Below are 26,469 nucleotides of genomic sequence, written 5' to 3' on the forward strand. Positions count from 1 at the left end.
TCACCTTATTGGCTATTGTGAATAGTGCTGCAGTGAACATTGGCATACAATACCTCTTTGAGTCCCTCTTTTCAATTCTTTTAAGTGTATACTAGGAGTGGAATTGCTGGTAGTTCTGGTTAACTTCTTGAGGAACTGCCAATCTGTTTTCCACAGGGACTGCACCATTTTACATTCCTACCAGCAGTGTATGAGTGTTCCAATTTCTCCACACCCTTGCCAACACTTGTTTTTTCTGTTTCTGTTTGTTGTTTGTTTATTTGTTTACTAGTCATCTTCATAGGTATGAAGTAGTTTCTTATTGTGATTCTGTGTTACATTTTCCAATGACGAATGATGTTGAGCATTTTAAAAATTGTGTTGTTTGTCTTTTATTGAGTTGTAGGAGTTCTTATATATTTTGGATATTAAACACTTATCAGATGTATGACTCGCAAATATTTTCTCCCATTCTGTGGGTTCTCTTTTCACTTACTTTTTTTTTTTGTATTAGCAAAGTTTTACTTCTGGAGGGGATATATGTATACATATAGCTGATTCACTTTGTTTTACAGCAGAAACTAACCCAACATTGTAAAGCAATTATACTTCAATAAAAAAAAAAAAAAGATTTGCTTAGGTTAAAAAAAAAGTTTTACTTCAATTTTTTTCCTGCTTATAAATAACTTTGAAAAACTTGATATGCATGAAGCTAACATAGCTGTTATTTAAAGGCAATGTAGGGGCCACTGAAAATGTCTCTCTGACAAGAGACATTGCTCAACATCTTCCCCACTCTGGGGGTGAAGGCAGGAGGAGGGGGTAGAGCTCTGCCATCAATCCCCTGCCCCAGTCCCCCTCCCCATGGTGAATCAGACTCTGCTAAGCTGACAGCTTGGAGCTCCTAAGGTTACCTGAATATTTCGGTGTGTTAGGGGAAAATGCCAGGTTTTCAAGATGGCCCATGTGCCAGCCTGATGGGCCCTCAGCCAGCACCTTCTTCCCACTCCAGCCACAAGAAGAGCCAAGCTCCTGGCTGGCTGGGGCCTGCTTGGGCCCTTGGGTGGGAGGTAGCCTTTCACCCCCAGCACCCCTCCCCACTCCCCACCAGGAATTTTTGGTATCCCCTGTCTCATGTGGTATGAGACGCTGCTGAGGCCTAGTCGTGGCTCTGAGGCAGACAGTGCGGGGTGGCAGGCAAAGGTCCAAGGACCATGGCTGGGGGCAGTCCCGGCACCTGCAGCTCTGGGCTGCCCCTACTTTTATGTTTATTTCCAGACTGTGGACCCCCGCAGGGAGGGTTGGGTGGGGCATGGTGATGGCAGCCTCATCCCTGTAATAGGAGAAGAGGGCAAGAAGGGAGAGACAAAGAGTCATGAGGACAGGGACAGGGCTGAGTGAGAACCGGACAGGAACTTGCCCTGAAGTTTGCCAGCTGTGGCCCACTTGAAACAGAGCTCTGCTTCCAAGGGGACCCCTCAGGTCAGCCCAGCTGGGTGACCACCCAGGGCATAGGCAGGCCAGACTGAACCTGGGGCCACAGCATTAAATAACATTGGCAGAGGAGGACTAGTTGAGGACAGGGCATGGTGAGTGTTCAGGGTGTGACGCTGCCAGTGCCCAGCCATCAGAAGGGGAAGCAGCACTCCTTGTAGTGGCCCACGTGGTCCAGGTTGGGTAGGCAGGCATACTGGCTCGGGGCAGGAGTACCAGAGGCTCCTCCTCCAGGGCGGAATGTGGTCCTGGATCATCTCCTTGTTCACAAAGCCTGAGCTGTAGTCCCAGGCTTCAGGGACTTTGTCTACCATGTACCAGAGCTTGAAGCAAGTGGAATGTTCGTTCCTGCAGCTCCGGCTGCAGCAAAATGTCCTTCTTGGTCTGATTGGCAAAGAGCAGTTGGCACACGGTGTCATCCAAGTCCCTCATGATGGCACGGATCACCTGTAGCATCCAAGTGATGCTTGTTCCTCCTGTGATCATGTGAACAGACTTCACTTCTTGATGGGGTTGGATTTCTTGTCTGGACAGATGGCAAACTTTCCTTGGCCCTGGTAGACTAGCAGCCAGGTTGGGCCCTGGAACTCAATGATGTCTCCAATCTTCTTGTTTTCCAGGTATGGGGGCATCTTTACTTCCAGTGGGAAACTTGGGCTGGGTGTCTTTGAAGTAAACCTTGATGACCAGGTCCACTGAAGCCCTTTCATCATGGCTGGAGATGGTGTAGGGCTCAATGGTAAGGTTTTGGTGGATTTGAGCTGAAAAGTAGATGTGATGGCCTAGGAGGAGGCCCAAGATGTAATGGGGCTGGAAGTAGAACCACTGGGTGTTATGGCTGATGATCTCCTCATCGATAAGCCACAGTGAGAACTTGATGTCCAGGCTTTCAAAGGTAATGGCTGGGGCCCAGTGCTGGATAGCAGGGCTATAGAGGAACCAAGCTGGGGAGAGCACCGTGTGGCCCAGTGTGCTCAGCTGGGCCCTGTGGTGGTGGCTGCTGCCCCAGCCAAGAAAGTTGGGCTGCCTCTTTCCACTTTCTTATTAATATCTTTTGATGCACAAAAGTTTTCAATTTTGATGAAACCCAGTTTATCTTTTTTTTTTTGTGGCTGTTTTGGGTCTTTGTTGCTGTCTGTAGTTGTGGCGAGCGGGGGCCACTCTTCATTGTGGTGCGCAGGCTTTTCATTGCAGTGGCTTCTCTTGTTGCAGAGCATGGGCTCTAGGCGCGTGGGCTTCAGTAGTTGCTGCACATGGGCTCAGTAGTTGTGGCTCACGGGCTCTAGAGCTCAGGCTCGGTAGTTGTGGCGCACGGGCTTAGTTGCTCTGTGGCATGTGGGATCTTCCTGGACCAGGGCTCAAACCTGTGTCTGCTGCATTGGCAGGCAGACTCCTAAACACTGTGTCACCAGGGAAGTCCTTATCTTTTTTTTTTTTTTTTTTTTGTAATTGTTCATGCTTTGGTGTCATATCTAAGAATCCATTGCTAAACCAAACGTCACCAAGATTTACCCCTATGCTTTCTTTCAAGAGTTTTATGGTTCCATTTTGAGCTAATATTTGTATATGATGTGAGATAAGGCTCCAACTTCATTCTTTTGCATGTGGAAATCCAGTTGTTCCAGAACCATTTGTTGAAGAGACTAATATTTCCCCATTGAATGAAAATAGTACTCTTCTGGAAAATCAATGGGCCATAGATGTATGGGTTTAATTTCTGGACTCTCAATTCTGTTTCATTGGTCCATGTGTCTATCCTTATGCCAGTGTCACACTGTTTAGATTACTGTAGCTTTGTAGTAAGTTTTGAAATCAGTTGTGAGTCCTCCAACTTTGATCTTCCTTTTTAAGATTATTTTGGCTATTTGGAGCCTCTTGAAATCCCATATGAATTTGAGGATGGGTTTTTTTCATTTCTGAAAAAAAGGTTGCTAGAATATTGATAGAGATTGTGTTGAATCTGTAAATCACTTTGGGTAGTATTGCCATCTTAACAATTTGAAGTCTTCTAATCCATTAACATGGATGTTATTCCATTTAGTTAGGTCTTCCTTAATTTCTTTCACAGATGTTTTAGAGTTTTCAGTGTACAATATTTCACCTCCTTGGTTAAATTTATTCTTGGGTATTTTATACTTTTTGATGCTATTTGAATACTAGTGGAATTGCTTTCTTTATTTCCTTTTTGAATTGTTCATTGCTGGTGTATTGAAACACAACTGATTTTTGTGTGTTGATTTTGTGACCTGCAACCCTGCTGAATTTTTTTATTAGCTCTAGTAGCTTTCTTGTGGATTCTTTGGAATTGTCTGTATGTAGAATCATGACATCTGTGAATAGAGATATTTTACTTCTTTCTCTCCAATTTGTTTCCCATTTATTTATTTTTCTTACCTACTTCCTCTAGCTAGAACTAGTGTTGAATAGCACTATTCAACTAGTGTTAAATAGCAGTGATGCAAGTAGGCATCCTTGTCTTGTTCCTACTCTTAGGGGGAAAGCTTTCAGTCTTTTACTATTATGACGTTAGCTGTGGGTTTTTCATAAATGACCTTTATCATGTTGGAGAAATTCCCTTTTATTCCTAGTTTTCTGAATGTTTGTATCATGAAAGGTTGTTGGATGTTGTCAAATGCGTTTTCTGTGACAACTGAGATGATAATTTTTGTTTACATTTGTTCTATTAATGTGGTTTCCTACATTGATTAATTTCCTTATGTTGAACCACTCTTGCATTCCTGAGATAAATCCCACCTGATCATGGTGTATAATCCTTTTAATATGCTGTTGGATTTGGTTTGCTACTGTTTTGTTCAGGATTTTTGCATCTAGAAAGGATATTGACCTGTAATTTTCTTTTCTTGTGATGTCTTTATTGCCTTTGGTATCAGTGTAATGCTAGCCTTACAGAATGAGTTGGTAAGTGTTCCCTCCATCATGGTTAACTGCATCAACTTTGGAGGCAGATGGTGTCAGTTTTAATCCTGCTTTTGCCACCAAAAAGTTTGTAATAAGTTTTTCATTATTTATCCTCTCTAAACTTCAGTTTCCCATCTATAAAATAGGTGTGTTGGGAGTATTAATTGGGATCATTCATTGTAAAGCCAGTGGTGTGCTGGTAAAGGTTTAAAAATCAGCTCTCAGGGGACTTCCCTGGCAGTCCACTGGTTACGACTCCACGCTCCCAATGCAGGGAGCACAGGTTCCCACATGTTGTTCCCCTGGTCGGGGAACTAAGATCCCACATGTTGTGCGATGCAGCCAAAAAAAAAGAATCAGCTCTTAGAGAAGGTGGGAGTGGGAAACCCTGATTTGTAGTGTTTGCCTATTTCCATGGTGTAAATATTCCTGGCTGATTTAAAGATACCATTGTGAAGTCATCTAAGGTGTAGATGAGAAGAAATGTACACAGTATGCTCTCATGAGCCAGTGGGAGCTGACTCCAGTACATCACTTTTTTAAAAAAGTATGAAGTACAGAATAAATGGTCAATCATGAAATATTATGACTTCAGTTGCCTTTAACAAAAAGCATAAAATAAAATGAAAATAGAATGATTCCTGAAAAGTCAAGATATAAATCTCCCCTTCTATTGCCTTATGCTCTAAAATAATTTATATTCTAGGTACTTTGAAATGTTATCTTCAGATGGTCTGTCCTCTGTTGGAATCACACTGCATATCCCCTTACTATCTCTAGATCTTGTGTATCATTGTTTACAGTGAACATAATCACAGGGCAGATGGTCTCTGTCCACAAGTCTGTCTGCCCTGATGGCAATTGACCGCACCTGGAAAAACTTGTTACTCCTAATTGCTTAACCATGTTAACCTTGAAGGCTGCTGGAAAACTTAGAGGCATCATCCTGCCTTGGCTCCCTGGTAACTAAGGTGTTCTGCCTGATACTGGTCTTGACAGCAGTCACCATGTGCTCATGCTTCCCCTAGAAGGCATAGATTGCCCAACCACCTCATCAGGCAAAGAATTCTGCCAATGTCATGTCCTCTAGACTTCTGCTCAGACCCAGACTTAGGAACATTTATGAAGCAAAGACTGTCTTGCCCTGTTCCCTGGGTACCTTTTCCCAATTCTTTTACCAAGTCACTGTTGTCCCATGTTCCTTATCCACCCATCTATCCATCCATCATCCATCCAACTAAGACTTACAGAATGCCTAGTGGCTGCAAATACAAAGATGGTATATGGTCTCCATTGTCCATAAACTCACAGCCTGGGATGGGGTAGGGTAGAGTGGAGACAGATATGCAAACAAATAGAATATATTGTGATAAGGGAAAGTACAAAAGTATATGCAAAGTACTCTGGGAAACTAAAGGAGGAATTCTGCTTGCCTCTGGAAATTAAGGAGGTTTTTGCAGAGTGTGTACAGGTAACCATAGTGTAAAGCAGAGGCTTGGGGTCCGATATGGTAGACTTTGTGTGCCTGACTGTGCCATTGAACCTGATCCTTCAGCAACAGGGAGCCCTTCTTTTCTTTCCTTTGTTTTAATTGCCCGGCATCTTAGAACTTCAAGGCTATGCTCCCTGTTAATAATAAAAAAATAACCAACTTTTTAAGGGCTTATAATGTGCCAGATATTGTACTAAGTGCTTTAAAATCATTATTTAACTTAATCTTCACAACAGCCTTGGAAAATAGAAATTATTATCATCCCCACTTTACAGATGAGAAAAATGAAATTTAAAACTCTAAGTCACATAACTAGGAATGGGTAGAACTAAAACCTAGCTCTAATTCAGTGCTGAGTCTGTGCTCTTAGAAACGCCAGCTGGACTTGGTATAGTTGAGGGCCTGGGAAGAGTGGTCCCATCTCCCCACACCAGCCTCCCAAAACTTCCTCCCATTTTACAGTGCTCATACGTTAAACCCTCTTACCACCTACCTGGGCCGATAGCAATTATCTGAAAGTACCTTGTTTAGGAGGCAGCGGTAGTTAATGTGGAGAAGGACTTCGAAGGATGTTGACAGCAGTGTGAATTTACTTCCAAGAACTGCGGTTGCTGTCGGCTGACGTTGAGTTAGTGATTAATATGCTCTTGTGTGATTCAGCTAATGTCCCTCCGAAATAATGTGTTAACCCAGTGAAAAAAGCACATGTCCAACTAAGCTGAATGTCAGACCTCTGTGTCAACTCCCATTTTACATTCTGTAGAAGGAAAAGCAATCCCACTTAACACTGCTTACCAGATATTATATATATATATATATATATATAATTAATTACATTATTAATTATATATAATTAATTATATAGATATAGAATTTAATGTTGACATCGACATCAACTCCGTGAGATTGTGTGTGTGCAGATAAGTAACCTGAAGCTCAGAAAGGTGAAACCACCTGTTCAAGCTCATGGAGTCAACTTCTTTCTACTACTCCAGGACCCTAACTATTGGGGTGGTCTTGTTTAGTTTATATCATGGTGAATAACCACTCTTCTTTTTAATACAGAAACGTTATTTATTTTTAGAGATGTCTCTAAAGGAGCATTATTATTTTAGGGATGGGGGTAGTGGAAAGAATGGGCACTTTGAAGCTAGGTATTCCTGGGTTAGAATTCTAGTTCCTGCTCTGTAGTGGTGTGACTTTTGGTAAATTCCCTAATCTTACCTCAAAAGATGATTGTGAGAATTGAAGCAGGTGGCTGGTCCCTAGGGGTACTTCAATACACGTTAGTCCTTTTCAGCTGCTGGTTGGTGTAACATGAATGAGCATCTCCAGACAACTCAGGCAAATTGGTTAAATAATCAATATATTCTTAGAGTTTATTTTAATTAAAGAAAAAAAACCTCCTACCAGGTGGCCTTTTGGGGGGAAATTTAGGGACGGTAGTGTCAAACAAGGCAAATCATACAGCTCCCGCAGGTCGAGACTCAACAGACCCACCAGCGAGGCCTATTATACCCATGAGAGTTCTGGGGAGGAACAGGAAAAGCTGCTGTGTTGAAGCTGCAAAAAATCTGGTCCGGGAGACAAAGCACACAGACAGATAGAAAGAGAAATAACCATAGAAGGCAACAGAGGGCAAGAGTCCAAGGAGTGATGCAGGCAATCAATACTGCATGAATTTGGAAGAGAGAGAGAGACAGCTTAGAAGGGGCCAAGAAACCTTTCCTGACCTGTCTCCCGCACTCCGTCCTCCTTCTGTCCCTCCGTAGTACTTCAGGTTTCTCTTAGAGTCTCCAGTGCACTTAGCTCTTCGTAACAAGGTGGAGAAACTTTCACTGTCTATTAATAGCTGGTGCCAGAATTCCTCTTGGGGATGGAAGCATCTAGGTTTGGAAAATTCGGTGTAATGGAATAGGCTGGGGAGTGCTGGAGGCACAAAGCTGAGACCCAAGGACCTGGCTGTTGGAGGAGGGGCGACTTACTGTGTTAAGACAGGGAGAATTTGAGATGCGTGGGGCCGATCTGGGATGGAGTGAGTGAGGAAAAGAGAGGAGAGAAGGCAGAGGGAAAGGGAAGAGAGCAGCCAGCAGCGCAGCAAAGCTGTGATTCCTCCCCACAATTACCTACATCTCCAGCGATTGCTACTAAACCTAGGCAGCTTTGTAGGAGCGCCTTTGATGGGAAAACCAGGAAGAGGCCAAGTTTCGTTTCAACACTGCAGAACACATTAGACGTGGGGCAGTGGAAGTCACCCAGCTCTTGAAAGGGCTCTATACTTCTGCAGGCCAGGTAAAGGCTGGGGGTTCAAACCTAGTTTACCCAGATCTTTGAGAGGCAGACTTCTGATTTATCTCTCCAATTCCTTTCTCTTTTCTTCTTTGACTTTTCCTCCCCTCCAAACTTACAGTACCTGACACATAGTAGGCACTCCATAAATATCTGTTGTGCTGAATCAAAAATATGATACCTGGTTTCTGCTGTCATGGTACCTAAAATTGAGTGAAGACAACACAAACGCATGTCACACATAAAATTAAATCTAATCTTAACGATTCTGAGAAGGCTATAGGTACCCATTAAATAGGCCTAACACTTCTCTCTCTGTTTTTCAGTATCCTTCAAGGTTTTGCTTACATTTCATCTTCCAGGAAGCCTACCAGGATTTTCAGTGATGTGTCCTGTCTCTGAAATCTTATGACATTTCCTACCTGTATCAGCAAATTTGACACTTGATCACTTATTTTTTGACGGATGTCTTTCCTTTTTCACTACATACTACAGTCCCTGAGGGCAGGAAGCATGCCGCCCTTGGACAGAGGCGGCCACGCTCAGTGGCCTGAGCGTGAGTACATATAGTACCTTAATGCACATGGCTGTTCAGTTGATTGTTACTGACCATATATGTCCTGCATCATATTCTCAGAAACTTGAGAACTTAGTATGTGCTTGGCAAATATTAGTACTGATTAACTATTTGCTGAATTGAGTTGAATTGTTGGGTAGCATAGACCTCTGAGATTATAAGATTCCTAGATATCATTCTTGTACCAAAGAAACGGAAAATTAGAAATTAGGAAGGAATCAAATCTAATTCTTGTTAAGCTGTAATTTATCTTCCTATTGCTTTTGGGCATATAATTTAGGCTTTCCACTTCAAATGCAAATCTGATTTCTTGGCCAGTAAATTTCGTATGGCTACTGTGAGGTTAAGAAATAAATATGCATAGCATTTTGAGGCTGGCAGGCAGCAGAAGATCATGTGATCTAACCCAGGCGAAATGTGAGTTCAGAGAGGTTAAATAGACTGCCTTATGCTCTGTAGTCTGTTGTAGAGCTTACTTGCTTTCAAGTTTCCTGCTTTCTGTTCCAGTGGTCTTTCCAGGGCACTAAGCTTAGTTGTTAGAATAGCATTTCTTCAAAGTGTATTCATTATTAATGCAGTATACTAAGTCCCTGGGGTAGAATAAGCCTCATTATTATAGCTAGTAAGTCAGTCTAAAGCAATCTGATATTCCTGTAAAACTGAATAAATTTTGTAGTAAAGTATCCTTGGGCTCACTGCCTTCTGAGGTGGCCATCATCTCATTTGTCCTATATTTAAAAAAATCCATAAATGAGCCCTTCTGTGTTAACATTCATTATAGCTTAGCTTTATTGATTCTGTTATAGTGCTGTTAATTACAGGAACCACAGAAATCTTCAATTAGGTTAAAGCCATAATAAATAAGATTAGTAATACTTATTCTGCTCCGTATATTGAGTGTTTTTATGATAAACTGATGTTTATTTTTTCAGATATTACTACATTAACATCTTATAAAATAATTATATGAGATATTTTAATTTTTTTAGACAAAAAAATTTGAGTATCTTCTAATAACTAGTGATGTTAACTATCATTATTAATCCTCGTGACAACCCTATGAAGTGGACATTATGGTTATCTTCACTTACAGATGAAGAAATCAAAGCTTATAGAAATTCAGTGTCTTGCCCAAGATCCCACAAGAGGGGAAGCCAAGATTAAATGAGATGATATATATGTACCTAGCACAGTGCTGAGCAGATAGTGTAGTGAATAAATACAAGTGGAAGAGTCAGTGTGAAGTAAAAATAAGTGAAAGCAAAGATGAAACTGTTGTGAGGATAGTATATGAAGTATGTGTTATAAGTTCCTATACATTATACATATATGACTAATATTTGATTCTGAGCTTCCTAACAATCAAAGGGAGAAACGTAATCAGTTACATAAGGGATAAGTAACCTTGCTTAAGAGAAGTATATACTCAGCCATAAAAAGGAATGAAATTGTGTCATTTGCAGAGATATGGGTGGACCTAGAGACTGTCATACAGAGTGAAGTAAGTCAGAGAAAAACAAATATAGTATATTAACACACATATATGGAATCTAGAAAAATGGCATAGATGATCTTATTTGCAAAGCAGAAATAGAGACACAGACGTAGAGAACAAACATATGGACACCAAGGGGGGGAAAGGGGATGGGATGAATTGGGAGGTTGGGATTGACATACATACACTACTACGTATAAAACAGATAACTAATGAGAACCTACTGTATAGCACAGGGAACTCTACTCCATGCTCTGTGGTGACCTAAATGGGAAGGAAATCCAAAAAAGAGGGGTTATATGTATATGTATGGCTGATTCACTTTGCTGTACAGCAGAAACTGACACAGCAGCGTAAATCAACTATACTCCAATTTAAAAAAAGAGAGAGAAGATAAATATTTCTGGAGCTCAGACCTAAGGGTCCTTTTTCAAGACAGAGGATTTACTTTAGCGGGGACCTTAGAGGTTGAGACAAAGTCACTATGGGATGCTGTTAGAAGCCTGGAGAAAGTGATGGCCAAGCCTGAGTGAAGTGGAGAAGCCTGAGTTGCCCTGGCAGGAGGCAGAGGAAGGATTAAGAAGTTGGAGGGGCGTACTAGAAGGGAAATGTTATGGAAGACCCACCAGAGCATTATGTTCCATGGGAGGCCTGAAGGACACAACATTCACCTAAACCATTAAGAATGGCTGAGTAATATTTCATTGTGTATATATACCACATCTTCTTTATCCATTCATCTGCTGATGGACATTGTCATACTTGTTTCTTGATGGAATTATACTAATACATGCTCCTCAGCTAGTAACTAGCTAATTAAGGGCCATCCATGCACTGTAATGTGGTTGGAATAGTGAGTTTGTATACACCTTCTTACCTAACCTTCATAATCATTTATTGAGGTAAATGGGCTGGGTAATATTATTCCAATTTTACATGTGAGGAAACTAAGGATTATTTTAGGAACTTGCCTGGGGCACACAGCTAGGAAGTGGCAGAGCTGAGGTGAAGTTCAAACTTAGGTTCACATTTACTCCAAAGTCAAATTTACGACTAGGCCATGGGACAGTTGGGCTGAGGGCAGAGATATCATCTTATGAGAGTCGAAGTATCTGAGGAAGAAGGATCTCATGTCTTACAGGAGTGGGCTGAGACAGTTCAAATCAGATCAAGGTTTATCTCAAGCAATAATTTGAGGGCAGAATCAATACCGTATCAAATGTGTGATGCCTTGAGACATCAAAGTTCTATTCTAGACAGTATCCCCTCAGTAATTTTAGTCTGAAAAGGTTTTAAAGTGTGGATTCAGGGACTTCCCTGGTGGTCCAGTGGTTAAGACTCTGCGCTCCTGATGCAGGGGGCCAGGGTTCGATCCCTGGTCAGGGAGCTAGATCCCACATGCCATAACTAAAAAGATTCCACATCCTGCAACTAAGACCCGGGACAGCCAAATAAATAAATAAAGTGCACATTCATAAGCATAAATATGATTCATTTGCTTTCATCTTTTTTCTTTCATTGAATTATACTTTTAGTAAATATCTATTTATCTTCTACTACATGTCATGCATGGTTCCTTCTAAGTAAAAAATTATATAATTTCCTTCCTATTACATTTAATCAGATTCTTTTTCTTCCTTTCAGTCTATCCTTATGAGTAAGTATTTTTAGTGGTCTGCTGTATTCATGGTACTAAGCAGTGGAAAAGGATCTCTTAAAGTGTAATCATTTCACCATCATAGATGGAGCCTAACTCAGTGCATCAGAGGTCATATAGAAGATCTGTCCAGTTACCATCTAGGTTTAGTTTCGAGGTAAAAGATTTAACATTTAATTTTACTTTTCCTTTTTTTGGAGGGTGGGATGAGGGAGAGGGATTGTTAAATGAAGGGCATACATTTATTGAATACTATATTTTCAACATAAAAGACAGTCTTGATTGTAAAAAAAATAGTACTTTAGACACTTCAGAGCATCCACTGAAATTTTAGATGGTTTAAATATTGGATATTTAAAGTATTTAGCTATATAAAACCTAGAGTAATATAGAATGAACACATGCCATTTCCCTTTACTTTCTATCCCTTAAATCTTGTTTTTTTCTCAGCATGTATCACTACTGGCATTATTTTAATTATTTATTCATTTACTTGTTTTCAACTATGCTCCCCAACTAGGAACCTCTTCTGTATTATTTCACTGCTGTATTTGCAGGACAGAATAGTGCCTGGTACATAGTGGTACTCACCAAATATTTGTTGTATTCATTTATTTAACCTAAAAAGAGAGGATAATTTCCTAAAGAATCACAGATGATATCACAATGCGAACAGACAGACAACAAACCCAAAACCCACAGCAATTCAACATGCTTGACTACAAGAAAACGGAAAACTTTTACAAGCATAGTTTTTTAAAGAGCAAATAGTATGCTGAAAAAATACATATCAAAAGCATGACAGAAAAACTATTGCTATTTTAATTGAAGATCCTATTATTACAAATTGATAGAAGATACTGTAGTGGACAAAGAACAAAAACAGACTGTATTTCCCCTACCCACACCGGCACACACATTGGTAAATTAAAAGAAACACGAAAAACAGAAACTAGTGAGAAAGCATAGGGAAAATTATTAATCTCTTTAACAATCATGGAAATTCAAAATTAAAGCAACAAGGTATATATATATATATTTTTTGCGGTACGCGGGCCTCTCACTGTTGTGGCCTCGCCCGTTGCGGGGCACAGGCTCCAGACGCGCAGGCTCAGCGGCCATGGCTCACGGGCCCAGCCACTCCGCGGCATGTGGGATCTTCCCGGACCGGGGCACGAACCCATGTCCCCTGCATCGGCAGGCGGACTCTCAACCACTGCGCCACCAGTGAAGCCCAACAAGGTATATTTTTAAAACATTAAAGTTATAAACCATTTAAAATGTTAAAAGGCCCATTGTTACAAAACCTAACATTGTGTACATTTTTTAGGGCAGTGTAAATTCATGGAAATTTCTTGGAAAGTGACTTGCCATTATGAATCTGTGAATCAAGAATCTAAAACTATGCAGTCTATTTGACTCAATAATTACATTTCTGTGAATCCCTCCTAAGGTATTATCTAAATATTATATATTTAATTATTATTTAGGTTATTTGCATGGAGAAAGTCATTAGTTATGAAACTTCTGTAGTAAGCATTTATAAGTAAAATGCTTATAAATTAAAATAAGTTTAAGGAAACATTTACAAAATTACATGTACACCATGATTATGCTTATATTAAAAATATCCCTAGTGAAAAAATAACTGCAAGAAAATCTGAGGTGATTTTGCCTCTCTTTTTTAGTTTCCAGAATTTTATGATTTGTACAGTGGTATTTTAGTTTAGTTTTGTTTGGTATACCTTTTTTTAAAAATATTTATTTATTATTTTATTTTGGCTGTGCTGAGTCTTAGTTGCAGCATGGGGGCTTCTTAGTTGTGGCATGTGGGATCTAGTTCCCTGACCAGGGATCGAACCTGGGCCCCCTGCATTGGGAGCGTGGAGCCTTACCCACTGCACCACCAGGGAAGTCTCTGGTATAACCTTTTTTTTTAAAAATAAATTTATTTATTTATTTTTCGCTGTGTTGGGTATTCGTTGCTGTGTACAAGCTTTCTTTAGTTGTGGTGAGTGGGGGCTACTCTTCGTTGTGGTGCGCGGGCTTCTTATTGTCGTGGCTTCTCGCTGTGGAGCACGGGCTCTAGGCATGCAGGCTCAGTAGTAGTGGCACGTGAGCTCAGTAGTTGTGGCACGTGGGCTCAGTAGCTGTGGCTTGCGGGCTTTAGAGCTCAGGCTCAGTAGTTGTGGCGCACGGGCTTAGTTGCTCCGCGGCACGTGGGATCTTCCCAGGCCAGGGCTCGAACCCATGTCCTTTGCATTGGCAGGCAGATTCTTAACCACTGCGCCACCAGGGAAGCCCACTGGTATAACCTTTTAAAGGCAAACCTCAGTGTTTGAATCTAATATATTTTCCCATTGTAATCTAGGAAACAGCTTTTGCAGAGAAAGACTGGTGAGCAGATGCTCTTTTGATGAAAATTTATGTGTGAAACCTATGTATGTATGATTGCTGGCTGGATGATTTTTTTTTAAGAGAATTTCCTAATAAGAGGCTTCTACTTCATTATATTTAGTTTGGTTCAGTTTGGATGAATATTTGTAGCAGATTGTAGGTTTCTTGCTACACATGACATGTTAGAAGGAGATAGGTTTATTCCTCCTTTTACACTGTTCTCTCTCTCCTGTATATTCCCTATAGAGTAACCTTTAAAAGCTTTTCTATTTTCAAACATAAAATTGAATTCCTCGCCCAATTTAGTTGGTGGCATCCTTGGTCAACTCGTCGACTAATTTAGAGAATTTGGGAATCATGTGAAATTCCTTCCTCTGCCTCAGCACCCAGATCTAAGCAGTCATCACCCACTGTCTATTCTATCTCCTCAGGTTTTTGACAACTTCTCAGTATCCCTCCCTGGTCCACTGCCTTAGATGTTGGTCTCATCACTTGCAGTTTGAAGTTCTACTATGTTATATGATTAATCTCCTTGCCCTCCAATCCATCTTCCACATTATCCCTATATTAGTGGTTCTCAAAGGGGATGATTTTTGTCCCCCAAGGCATATTTGGCAATATCTAAAGACATTTTTGGTTGTCATAAGTGGACCAGGTGGACTGGGGAGTTGAGGGGGAAGAGTGGAGGGTTGCTACTGGCATCTAGTAGTTAGAGGACAGAGATGTTGCTGAACATCCTACAGTGCACAGGACAGCAACCCTACCCCCCATAACAAAGAATTTTCTGGCCCCAAATATCAGTAGTGCTGAGGTTGAGAAACCCTGCCCTGGAGTGATTCTTCTCAAATAAAAATCTGCTTACATACCTCAAAAACACACTATTTATTTTGGGCAGAAGTTTTTGCATAAGGCCCTTCTTTTCTTATTCCCCAGTCACACAGCGTATACTTATTACTGCCTGAATGTGCCACTTTCTCCTTGGTTCCTGTAACCTACCTGCTACTTGTAGCTGCTTCTTTTATTTTCTGTTTCTTCAGGCTGGGTTTCATGGTTCTTCTCTTGATCACTTTTAGAAGAGCATGAATCATACTGAATGGTTGCTTATCTATCTCCTCCACTAAACTGTGAGCACCCAGAGGACAAGGAAACCATGCCCCATAGGATTAACAGAAATTGGTAACTAACAGAAATTGGTAACTAACAGAAAATGGTAACTAACAGAAATTGGTAATTAACAGAAAATGGTAACTAACAGAAATTCCTTAGCTTGTCTTAACAGCTTGCTAAAACCCCCCTCTGCTTGTAGCCTGCCTTCACTGAGCAAGCCTTAATTATTTTGTTGCAAATTGCATACCCTCCAAGCTTCCCATAGCCTAAACAGTAAGATGTTTGCCCAAGTTGTTTTCCAGGAACTTGGGGTCAGCTGAGTTTAGTTTGAGCTCCAGCTGGCTAAGACTGGTTGGGACCACTGACCCTAAAACTGGGTCTGTGCAAGTGTTCCATAAATAACCTTTTGAAGTCAGAGGGCCAACAACTGTACCCTCAGATCATGCCAAGTGCCTCCATTTTTGAACGTGCAGGCCATGAAGAAGCATGTAATTCAGATACTCCTGTGCGGGACCTGATTATCTCACCTTTCCCCATGCCTAAGACCACACTGCTTCCTTATTTCTGAAATATCCCAAGCTCCTCCCCTTTGAGGAGGCAGATTTGAGATTTATTCTCCCATCTTCTTGCTTGGCTGCCTTGTGAATAAACCCTTTCTCTGCTGCACACCTTGGTGCCTCAGCATTTGGCTTGCTGAGCTTCCGACAAACAAACGTGGTTCAGTAACATCAGGAACTGGGTCTTGTTTTTGGAATCTTCAGGACCCAGTGCAATGCCTGGTATAGTGGAATGGATCTGAACTCAACCAAGGACCTCTGCTCATTCCATTTCATGAGCCCCGCAAAGCAACCAGATTTGTTCTCGGGCTTTTCTGACTTTCATTTTTCTGTACCCTTTGCCTTACCTGAAATACTGTTCTTTCATGTTTCAGTCTCCACTCATATCACTCCCACCTGTTCCTTAAGGCCCAGCTTGATTAAAAAAAAAAAAATCACAATAACTTACTAAGTCCACCACTTGTGTCAGGCCTGGCATTACCTTAGTTCACTTTTGGCATAGTCTTTATGAGGAAGGTATTAGCCCAATTTCACAGGTGAAGAAAATAATGCAAACAGCCTTGAGTGGCAGGTGAGGCAAGACATTCACTCAAACACCCACAAGGTAGGCAGCTGGACTGACCTTCCCCACTTGATTCTCTTTTCTTCTCTGTTATCTTTGCTGTTTCCTTCCAGAAGACACCCTAGAGATTGTTTAGTCTGCCCCTCAACTCTTTTTTTTTTTTGCCCCTCAACTCTTATGAGTAAACTGTGAACTGTTTAGGGCAGGGGTCCTCAAACATCCCTCCACACACACACAGCAGGAGGTGAGAGGCGAGTGAGTGAAGCTTCATCTGCGGCTCCCCATCGCTTGCATTACCGCCTGAACCATTCCCCCCTCCCCCCGCAAGTGGAAAAATTGTCTTCCACAAAACCGGTCCCTGGTGCCAAAAAGGTTGGGGTCCGCTGGTTTCGGGTAACACAGGTGGTTAATGGTGGGAGCCAGAACTAAACCCCAGAATTCCAGATTCGAATGCGCTTCTCACGCACCACGTACCACACCCAGCACTTGCTCCATGTGAAGTAAGCTGCCAGTAACTCTTCAAGTGTCCAGGAATCCTCCAGCAGGGTTGGTGGAGTCAGGGCACATGGGGAAGCCTCAGTGAGCAGTGAACCGAGCTGCAGAAATCTGATCACGCATAGCTTAGGCAGATTCTCATCCAAGGATTTCCGGGGAGAAGGCACTGGAGTATTTTAAGCATGGGGGTGAGTGGAACACATTTGAATTTTTAAAAGCTTACTTTGTAGAATTAATTGGAGACTGGATTGAATACAGAGTGACAACTTAAGAGATGTTTGTGGTCCTTCAGATGAGAGATGGTGGCAGCTAGGATCATGTTGTCGGAACACTTAGAGAAACAAATGGACTGGAGACATATTTAGGAAGTAAAATCACCATGATTTGGTCGTAGAGCCTATGAGGTATGAATCTGGCTATAGTGTGACCTTAACTAAGATAATTAAGACTTGTTTCCTCAAAGATAAAAGGAAGATAAAACCTACTTTGAGGGATTATTAGTAAAAAATGAAAATCGCTGGACACACATTAGATATCAACAAATGTTTTTATTAGTATTTATAAGTTTTTAAAAAACTTCTAAGACCTTGAAATACAGAATGGGTTGGACGTGAAGTAACCTGTTAACGTTGGAAGGTTAATTTCTTAAGTTCCTATTACTCTCATGCTTCACAAGCTCATCTCTTGCTCGGTGGCAAAAAGGGGCAGAGGACTGTGAGAAATGCATCGCAGTGCACAAAGATATGGTGAAGGGCACTCCAAATTCGAGACGGGTAAACCTATGGCCAAATCCTGACAATTTCACTTTCTGCGCTCGCAGATCTCTCATTCTTGCATTGCTGTTTCTAGAATACGTGCTGAAAAGAAGCGAGTGAGGGCTGGGGGAGTGAGAGAAGCCGCGTGGGGGCGGGGCGCGAAGGCTAGAGGCGCTGGGTCCTGCGCGGAGGCGGTGCTGCCGCCTCCGCCTTCACCGCAGTCCCCGCCCCCCTTTCCGGGGGCAGCCGCGCGTGACATCACGGGGAGGCGGGACCGGCCGCGCGGTGGTAGGCGGGGCCAGCCGCGGGGCGAGGCGGGAGGCGGTTAGCGCAGGCCGCGGCGGCCGTGGAGTAGCAAGCAGCCGCAGACTGCCGAGCCCAGCGCCCCAGCCCTGGTAGCCCACCCTGCGTCCCCTCCTCAGACCCCGGTGCGTGTACGCTGGGGCTCTGGGGGGCTGGCCGCTTAGGGAGCGGGCCGCCCGACCCTGACCCGCGCAGTGACCCGGAGCCCCCCGGCCCAGGCGCACACGGAAGTGGTGAGTGTCACCGACTGGAGGTAGAGAAGCCTGCGGCGCCCGGAGGCTAGGGGCGGGGAGCCGGGCGCTGGCGGGAGGCGCGGCCGCCGCTCTGGGGCCTCGCGCGTCGCGCACCCGGGGCCGCTCCTCGAGCGTGGCTCTGGACCTGGGGGCCGGGCCGGGGCGGGGTGGGGGCGAGCGGGCAAGGCGGGGGATTTCCAGCTGAGCGGAGACGGCCGGTGCCGGGAGGTCGGGGGCCGGGGGCCCCAGGCCCGAAGGGGAAAGGTTAAGGCTCGCTGCCCCCTCCCCCAGAGCGCACACCAAGTTTTCATCAACAAGCCTGGGACGCGCTGACATCCTGTTTATACCACCCTGAGATACAGGCGCGGGCTTGAGGTTTGACGTCCCTCGCTGTTGCACCGAGAACTTGACCGCCAGCCCTCTGACAGAATTGCCGGGGAGCGGAAGGAGGATTTTTCAGGCCTCAGGACGGATGTTGAGCGTCTTAGCCATTTGACTTCTTTGCCATCTCAGCGAGGGAAAGTTTCTGGGATTTGGGGCCCAGTTTGGGGCAGGGGGGCGTCTGGGGACTCAGGAGACGCCCCCTTTCCTTTTAGGTTCTGTTGGGACACTGGCCCCAGGTAGCGGGCGGAAAACGCCCCCTTTCCTTTTAGGTTCTGTTGGGACACTGGCCCCAGGTAGCGGGCGGAAAGTCTGAAAGACGCTCACTGGGCGAGATGGCCAGGGAAGAGGAACAGTGAGAGCGAGCCACTCGGGGAATTGCGAGCCCTGCTGTAAAGGGACTAGTAACCGAAACTGGGGCTGGTCTCTGGCTCCATGTGTAACTCCTCAGACCCCATCCGCACGCCGTCGCCAAGCATCAGAGGGAGACGTCGCTTTAGCAGGACTAGTAAACACCCCTCTCAGGTCACTCCCCTAGGTTCCAGGGATGTGGGCGCCTTGGATGTGTTTACCGAGGAACTTCTCTAGGGGACTAGATAAAGGGTATGATTATTGCCAGGTGTTTGTGCACATTTTTTTGTTTTTTTGATTGTATATTCTTTGCGAATTCTTGTGTGTCCATGGGAAAGAGGATCCCATCCAACGTGCCACTTCTCTTAATACGTGGCTGTGAGCTGTCTTATGCCCCTGGTTGGATACATGCTGTTGACTTTTTTTTTTTTTTAAGAGTGCAGGGCTTTTTTCTCAGTGGCAGGAGTTTACAGCTGTATAAAATTGTTATTACTTTTTTGGGGGGAGGAAAGCATTAAAAACCTGACATAGTTAAGTGATGAGTATAATGCAGAAACAACTAGATGTGATCATGGAGTGTTTGATTGTTGGCTATTTTTTTTTTTCAGAAAAAAGATTTGAGTTATGGGCATTTACACAGTGGAAAAAATTTTTAAGATGAACATTTTATATTGATTACATTTTTGTTCCTCTCTTTCCGAAACTCCATTTTTGTTGTTTTTGCCTTTGCTTTGGGTGACTGATGTTTTTCAAGACCAGGCAGTCGTTTTTATTGAAGGATCAATGTGTTCTTTTGTACTTTGTGGTGAAGGTTAATGGAGGCTACAAGGGTACCAGACACTTTGGGTACAATATGCATTGTAATATGGAGAAAATGTCTCCTATGTATAGATCCAGATCACATTTAAAGACGCAGGTACCTGCGTGATTGTGGACATTATGAATAGGAATAGTCACAACCTCTTTAACTTTGCATGTCATATTAACTAAGCACTTACACCGTATCTTAGTTTCTCTAAATAGCTACAAAAATGTATTTTTTTAATACTAGGATTGCAGTGTGACACTCCATGTTGAATAAAGCCAGTTTAGTTTCCCTATTCCACAGTATACTAATTGCTTATTATTATTGGGAAGTGATGATAGAGGGTGAATAAACTATACATACATAGACAAAATAATTCAAACATTTCCCGAAATATAACTACATTTCAATTTGTTGTAATTTAGTCAGTCTTAATAGCAATTTGGCTGATGTTCTATATGTACTTGTAATTATCTTTCTGATCAATTGGTATCTACCTTTTACAGATGTAAGTTGTTAAGGGGAATTAGCTTGCAAAATGTTTTCAATTCAAGCGTTTGCTAAAAAGCTGGTAGAAAGTAAGGAATTTTGAGGGCAAAGTTGCTTTTGCAGGAAGAGACTCATTAAATGGCATGAAGAAATTTAAGCTGAGTGCTTTTAAATGGGATAGTGAGGTCTGCCAGTTTAGATTCTGGGTTCACAAACACTAGTGGTTTCAACTGCAGACCACAGATTCTAATAATGTTTTGAAGTTATCACTCAGTTTCTTCTGAGTAGCTGGAAGTAACACATATATTTGGACAGAAACCCAGCTGGAGCAGGTATTGAGAATGTATAGGTTTATACCCATTTTAATAGAGTGGACACTAAGGTACAACTGCATTAATAAGGTTTATTAACAAAGACCAAGGTCTGTTTTCCGACTCCTCTGTTAAGTGTTTCCTCCCCCCACACACATTATTTTATATATCTTTATTATGTATATACTTATGTTCTAATGAGGTCATATGCTTTTAGAAGATTTATCATGTGAGATGTGAGTATTTATTTACAAGGAAGTTTTTCTTGTTCATTTCCACATTTAAAAAAATTGTTTTAAGTGGATAGGGAGTTGATTAATTACTGAATCTTGCTGAGCAAGCAGCTTCTGATGGTCTGACTTATGGTGGTACAGTGTTCTGTGGAGCCTTATCATAGAATAAAGATGCCAGAAAGAACCTCGCAGATTCTTTTAGACCAGTGTTCCTCAGCTGGGTGTGATTGTGCACCCAAGGAGATATTGGAGGTTTATGGAGACATTTTTGATTGTTAGAACTGTGGGGGCGGGGTGGGGTTGAGAGGAGGCAGTGTTACTGGCATCCAGTGGGTAGAGGCCAAGGATGCTGCTCAACAGCCTACGATGCACGGTGCAGCTGCCTACAGCAAAGAATTATTTGGCTCAAAATATCAATAGTGCTGGTCTTGAGAAATCCTGTTTTGGAATGCCAGGTGGGTAACGAGAAGATCCTGGCTTCTGTCATGGCAAGCTGCTTCACTTCAGGCCCCTATTTTCTTCATCTGTAAAATGAAAATAAAAATATCCATCTTGGCAATCTCACGAAGCTGTTGGGAAAAACTAGGTAAATGATGGAAACTGAAGTGCTATGCAAATTATAACTATAACTATTGTGAAGACTTTTTTTTTTATTGAAGTATAGTTGATCTACAGTGCTGTGCCAGTCTCTGCTGTGCAGCAAAGTGACTCAGTGATACACATAGAGACATGCTTTTTTACATTCTTTCCCATTATGGTTTATCACAGGATATTGAATATAGTTCCCTGTGCTATACAGTAGGACCTTGTTGTTTATCCATGCTATATATAGTAGTTTACATCTGCTAATTCTAAACTCCCAGTCCTTCCCTCCCCCCTCCCCCTCGGCAACCACAAGTCTGTTGTCAGTAAGACACGATTTTTTAAAACCAAATGAATTGTTATATATACTGGTCGTTGAGGAGGAAAGGGGTTGAGGCAGTATGTTGAATGCCAAGATTGGATGGTTTGATGTTACTGAATTCTTTGTTATTCATTTTTTTGGGTAGAGGAATTATTTAATGTAGTTATGTAATTATTAGAACATAAATTTTTTAACTGTATTTTTTTTTTTTTTTTTTTTTGCGTTACGTGGGCCTCTCACTGTTGTGGCCTCTCGCGTTGCGGAGCACAGGCTCCGGATGCACAGGCTCAGCAGCCACGGCTCATGGGCCCAGCCGCTCCGCGGCATGTGGGATCCTCCCGGACCGGGGCACGAACCCGTGTCCCCTGCATCGGCAGGCGGACTCTCAACCACTGCGCCACCAGGGAAGCCCAACTGTATTTTTTTAAACATAAAGATTATTTTCTCACTATAATGAGGGAAAACTCATAAAAAAATTAGAACATAGAGGAAAGTAGAAAGCACAGGAGAAGAGTCATCCCTGGTCTACTCCTTTTTCCATTTAAGGACAATAACGTTCTTAGCAATTTCTTTTCTGTTAGAGTCATTTATATTGGAAGAAGAGTTAACGATGAAAAAAGCGGCAGTAGTGACCAAGGAAGGTGCTGTTTGTTTCTATGCCCTTCATTTTCTCTTTTCTAATAAATATGATGTACGGGCAGTTACATTATAGGAAACATTAGAGGAATTGGTTCACTATTTTTATACTTTGCGGGCTAACCTCCAAGCCGTGTTCTTGTTTGGCATGTTGTTTCCTCTCTGCTTCTTGCTCTCCCCTGAATTCAGCTAGGTGTGCCACTATTGCTTCCTGTCCCGAAACCCTATGGTAACATGGGCTTTTAAACAGCTGCCATGTTGAAATGACCGGGTTTCTGGGGCAGGAAACTACTTCCTGTGAGTATTCTTTCCTCTGAAGTGCACCAGCTTTTTTGGCAGTTTGAGGCAACAAGAAAGCATAAAACTTTAAGTTCATTTCTGTGGTATATTTACTTCTGAGGTTTTATGATCTGTGATTCTTAACAGCTGGCAGCGGGCACACATTTTTCCTTGGTGCTCTATGAGTAAACTGCCGATCCTGAGGCAAGACCTGCTTTAGAAGCAAAACGAAAATTTCTTTAAGTCTACTCTAGGCAGAAGACAGAGCTGGTCTTTGTTCAGATATTTTTAATCTGTGGTAACTGAATTTACTTACCAGTAATATTCACACAGCATTTTGTTCATCCATTTATTCATTCAGTAAATACTTTTTGAGCTCCTGCTATGAGTCTCAGGGAGTGAATAAACAGAACAAAACAGGCAAAAATCCTGCTTTTATAGAGTTTACAGTCTAGTGGAAGACCCTTGAGCCTGTTCAGAGTTTCTCAGTTGCAGGTTATACACGGCAGCCACTGTGACTAGAGCAGGGTACTGAGAGGCAGCAGAAGGAGGTAGGGCTGGACGTTCAGGATGGGGCCAGACTGTGAAGACTGCACAAGTCCGTGAACAGTGTGAGGTCAGGGACTGTGACCTGTGTTGAACGAATGAACCGGGAAGATGGGAAGCCATTCACAGTTTTTGAGCTCAAGAATAACATCATTAAAAAATGCAACAGCTGTGAAGCACTGACAGTTCTATAAAGGGTCAGCTTCATTTGACCATTGTGCAACTCTTCATCCTCCCCATCACAGAAAACATTCCTTACTTATCCACCACTTATCAACTGTTAGAAGGCTACTAGGAAATAGAAAATGCTTAGAGCCAAAATAGATGTCATGAAGTCTGTATATGCTTTCCTTATAGTAGAGTAAAACTTATTTTTGGTTTGCTTTTAATTTATAAAGGATTTGTAGACAATCTACCTAACTGGTTTTCAAGTCAATAGGAGATTAAATACAAAAAACACAAGAGATGGGAATTGTTAAGAGGATGAATACAGGAAGGAACATTCTCTGAGGCAGGCAGTGTTAATTTTTATATTGGAAGTGAATGAGGAGAGGTTTATGAAAAGCAGAGCCATAACTCAAAAAGTGAAGCACCTTGGGTGGGGCCATTTAGTGGAGGGGCGAATGCCATCGTAAATACCTTAGCGTATTGAAGGTGTCACTTTCACAGTACAGTACAGTAATTGGTGTTGATAATGACCAGTCCATTAAGAAGAGAAGAGGTCAAGTTGTGGAGCATAATGGAAATGAGGCCATATAGTTCTGGACTCTAGCAGAAAAGGGCAGCCTGAGGGCTTGGGAGGTGTGCAAGTGGTGGGCAGAGGTGGGGGTGGAGTAAGAAGCTGCAGTCAGGATTGCTACAGGACAGGCTTGAAGAAGAGGTTTTCTTCAGTGTTAAAACCCAGTGAGGAATCTTTGCTTCACAGAAGGAGCTTTCATTCTTCAGGGTAAGTGATTGGAGAGATCTGCAAGAGGAGGCTGCCTCTGCAAAACTTAAAAAGGGGAGCTGTGGCTATCTGCGGAGAAGGGGGTAACAGCTGGAACCCACCAGTTGGGGTGGTGCGGGGGACTAAATCAGGTCAACTAAATTACGCCTCTAGATGGTACACAGACTGATTTACTGTAGATTAGTCTTGTTTTTCATAATCTGTGTTTTTGGAAGCTCTGGAGCTGGACTGTTGGTTTGATCCTAGCTGTAAGAACGTGGGCAAGTTATGCCTGTTTCCTTATCCATAAAATGAAGATAAGATAGTACCTACCTCTAAAATTGTTTTGAGGATTGAGTGACTACACCTAAATACACCTAACGATTTTGGAATGGTGCCAGGTACATGTTGTGAGCTAAACATTTGTTAGCACGTGCGCTCTCTTTTTTTTCCTCCTTCTGATTGGTGAGTATGCTTTGTGTTAAAGAGCTCAGATTATATTCAGAATGCCTTAAGATGGTAGGGAAGTGTGACCCACTAAATGCAAAACAAAGAGTAGCTGATACATTCTATATTACAAAGGCTTCAGTTAGAAATGGATAAGTCAAAAACATTTAGGCACCTAAAGAAGGCAGTTTCTCAAATCTAGAAGAGATATAGACCGCACCAGGGTGGTAGGTAAGTTATTTTTAAGAAAAAATGAGAAACAAAGTGTTTTTAATTTTACTTTAAATGCCATCCAAGGTATATAATTTGGTAGGAATGTACTAGACTTCCCGGGAAAGTCAGTACTGTGTTGCTCTCCCTGATTCAGTTTACTTAGCGAGCGGTGAGCTGTTGGCAGAAAGGCACAGGCATACCTGTTTGTAAAATGGTGTCTTTAGAGTTGTGTGGAAATTTAAAATCTTATAAATCAGATAATATGCTATGGAGTTTTGCTGTTTAATGAATTATAAAAGTGTAAGAGAACTCTTAAATATATGTTGTTTCCCCTGAATGCTGTTTTATTAGTTCCTTTTTCCATGTATGTGTTGCATTTTCCTAAAACAAGATTTACCCCAAATATAAAATTGTACAAAAAGCTGGTCCTTCCTCCTAGTCATATTTTGAATATATCTGTAGTTCTTTCTTAGTAATGTTTATGTTGCATTTATTCATATTCTCAAGAACAGTAGTTGTCATGTGGTTGGAAAAGAGCTCTTGATGATAGTCTCATCCCATGTGCTTTGATACCAAAGACGTTAGCTGTCTCTTTTCCTTGTCTTTCTATTTGAGAAGGAAAATAACAGTAGAACTCCCTAATTTTTATTGGGTGGGGGGGTGCAGTAGGTAGGGAAGTCCAGCTCAAATAGTGAACAGGCTGACCTGTAGGTATTTAAAAGAATAAATTTAGGTCTATTAATTTCAGGTACATTAATTCAGACAAGTTCGAATGTATAAAGTGGGAATAGATAAGAACAATTTGTAATTAATGCAACTCTTGTTTTTAATGGTGTTTTAAAGGGCTTAAGGGTATTAGAACTGACAACAGTTCATTCAGTTAAGCACAATTATATCTGCAGGCTTATTTGCACAGTTAATTAAGCTCAACTGTAGCAAGGCTGTAAATTATAGCAATTTTTTTCAATTAGTAGAATTTAAAATAATCTTTTATGTTATGGTGAGAGAAAAGACAGAAGAAAAATATCAGGGAGAAAACAATCTACCAAATGTATATTTTCCGAGTGAAAAATCTTGTTATTAAACTAGTTTAATTGATCACACACAGGGAGGCAGACAGATGTGACTCATACAGTAAAGAAGTGCACTGGATGTTTGGATGTTTTGCCAGGTACACCTGCAAACCCATTTTAGGGCTAGTTCACAAAGTACAGACTTAAAAAAGGAAGATGCTTAATGCCTAAATTTAATATTCTGAACGATTTTGTTCCAGTAAAGCCATCTGTAAAACTTTAGGCAGGTCTGCTAATCACTGTATATCAGTTACCTAATTGGGAAAATCATTTGATGTTTGGTGGTATCTCCAAAACACCCCATCTCAGTTGGTCAGAAGTAGGAAGGGGAGGTCAGAGGAAGCCAGACTGGACTGAACGTAAATTGTAAGCCTACTTGATGTGGATTTGTGAAGTAGGCCACTTGGGATGCACAAACTGGCTGAGACAAAAACGCTCTCAGGTTTTCATGTTCATTCCATTATGTAACAATTATCTGTAGATTGCATATTATGTGAGAACAAGACGGTCCTGATTTCTGCCCTCAGAAGGTTCCTTGCTACTGGAAGACACAATAACTCAACAA

General features: G+C 42.0%; 1 protein-coding gene, 1 non-coding gene and 1 pseudogene across 4 annotated transcripts in view; 2 read left to right on the top strand and 1 right to left on the bottom strand.

Moving 5' to 3' along the window:
* Positions 1-1,480: 1,480 nt before the first annotated feature.
* Positions 1,481-16,330, bottom strand: LOC101279175 (NADH-cytochrome b5 reductase 3-like; annotated as a pseudogene).
* Positions 11,560-11,632, top strand: TRNAR-CCU (transfer RNA arginine (anticodon CCU)). Its single transcript has one exon. It is a non-coding gene; the product is annotated as a tRNA-Arg (tRNA).
* A 1,751-nt stretch (positions 16,331-18,081) lies between the features above and the next one.
* Positions 18,082-26,469, top strand: part of JAK1 (Janus kinase 1) — a 139,912-nt gene continuing 131,524 nt past the window's right edge. For all 3 annotated transcript variants that reach the window (XM_033408980.2, XM_033408979.2, XM_012537374.3), the window contains exon 1: positions 18,082-18,311. The gene's annotated coding sequence lies outside the window, so the exon portion shown is untranslated. The remainder of the gene's footprint in view (positions 18,312-26,469) is intronic.

Source organism: Orcinus orca, chromosome 1 (genome assembly GCF_937001465.1).
Source record: "Orcinus orca chromosome 1, mOrcOrc1.1, whole genome shotgun sequence".
Lineage (NCBI taxonomy): Eukaryota > Metazoa > Chordata > Mammalia > Artiodactyla > Delphinidae > Orcinus > Orcinus orca.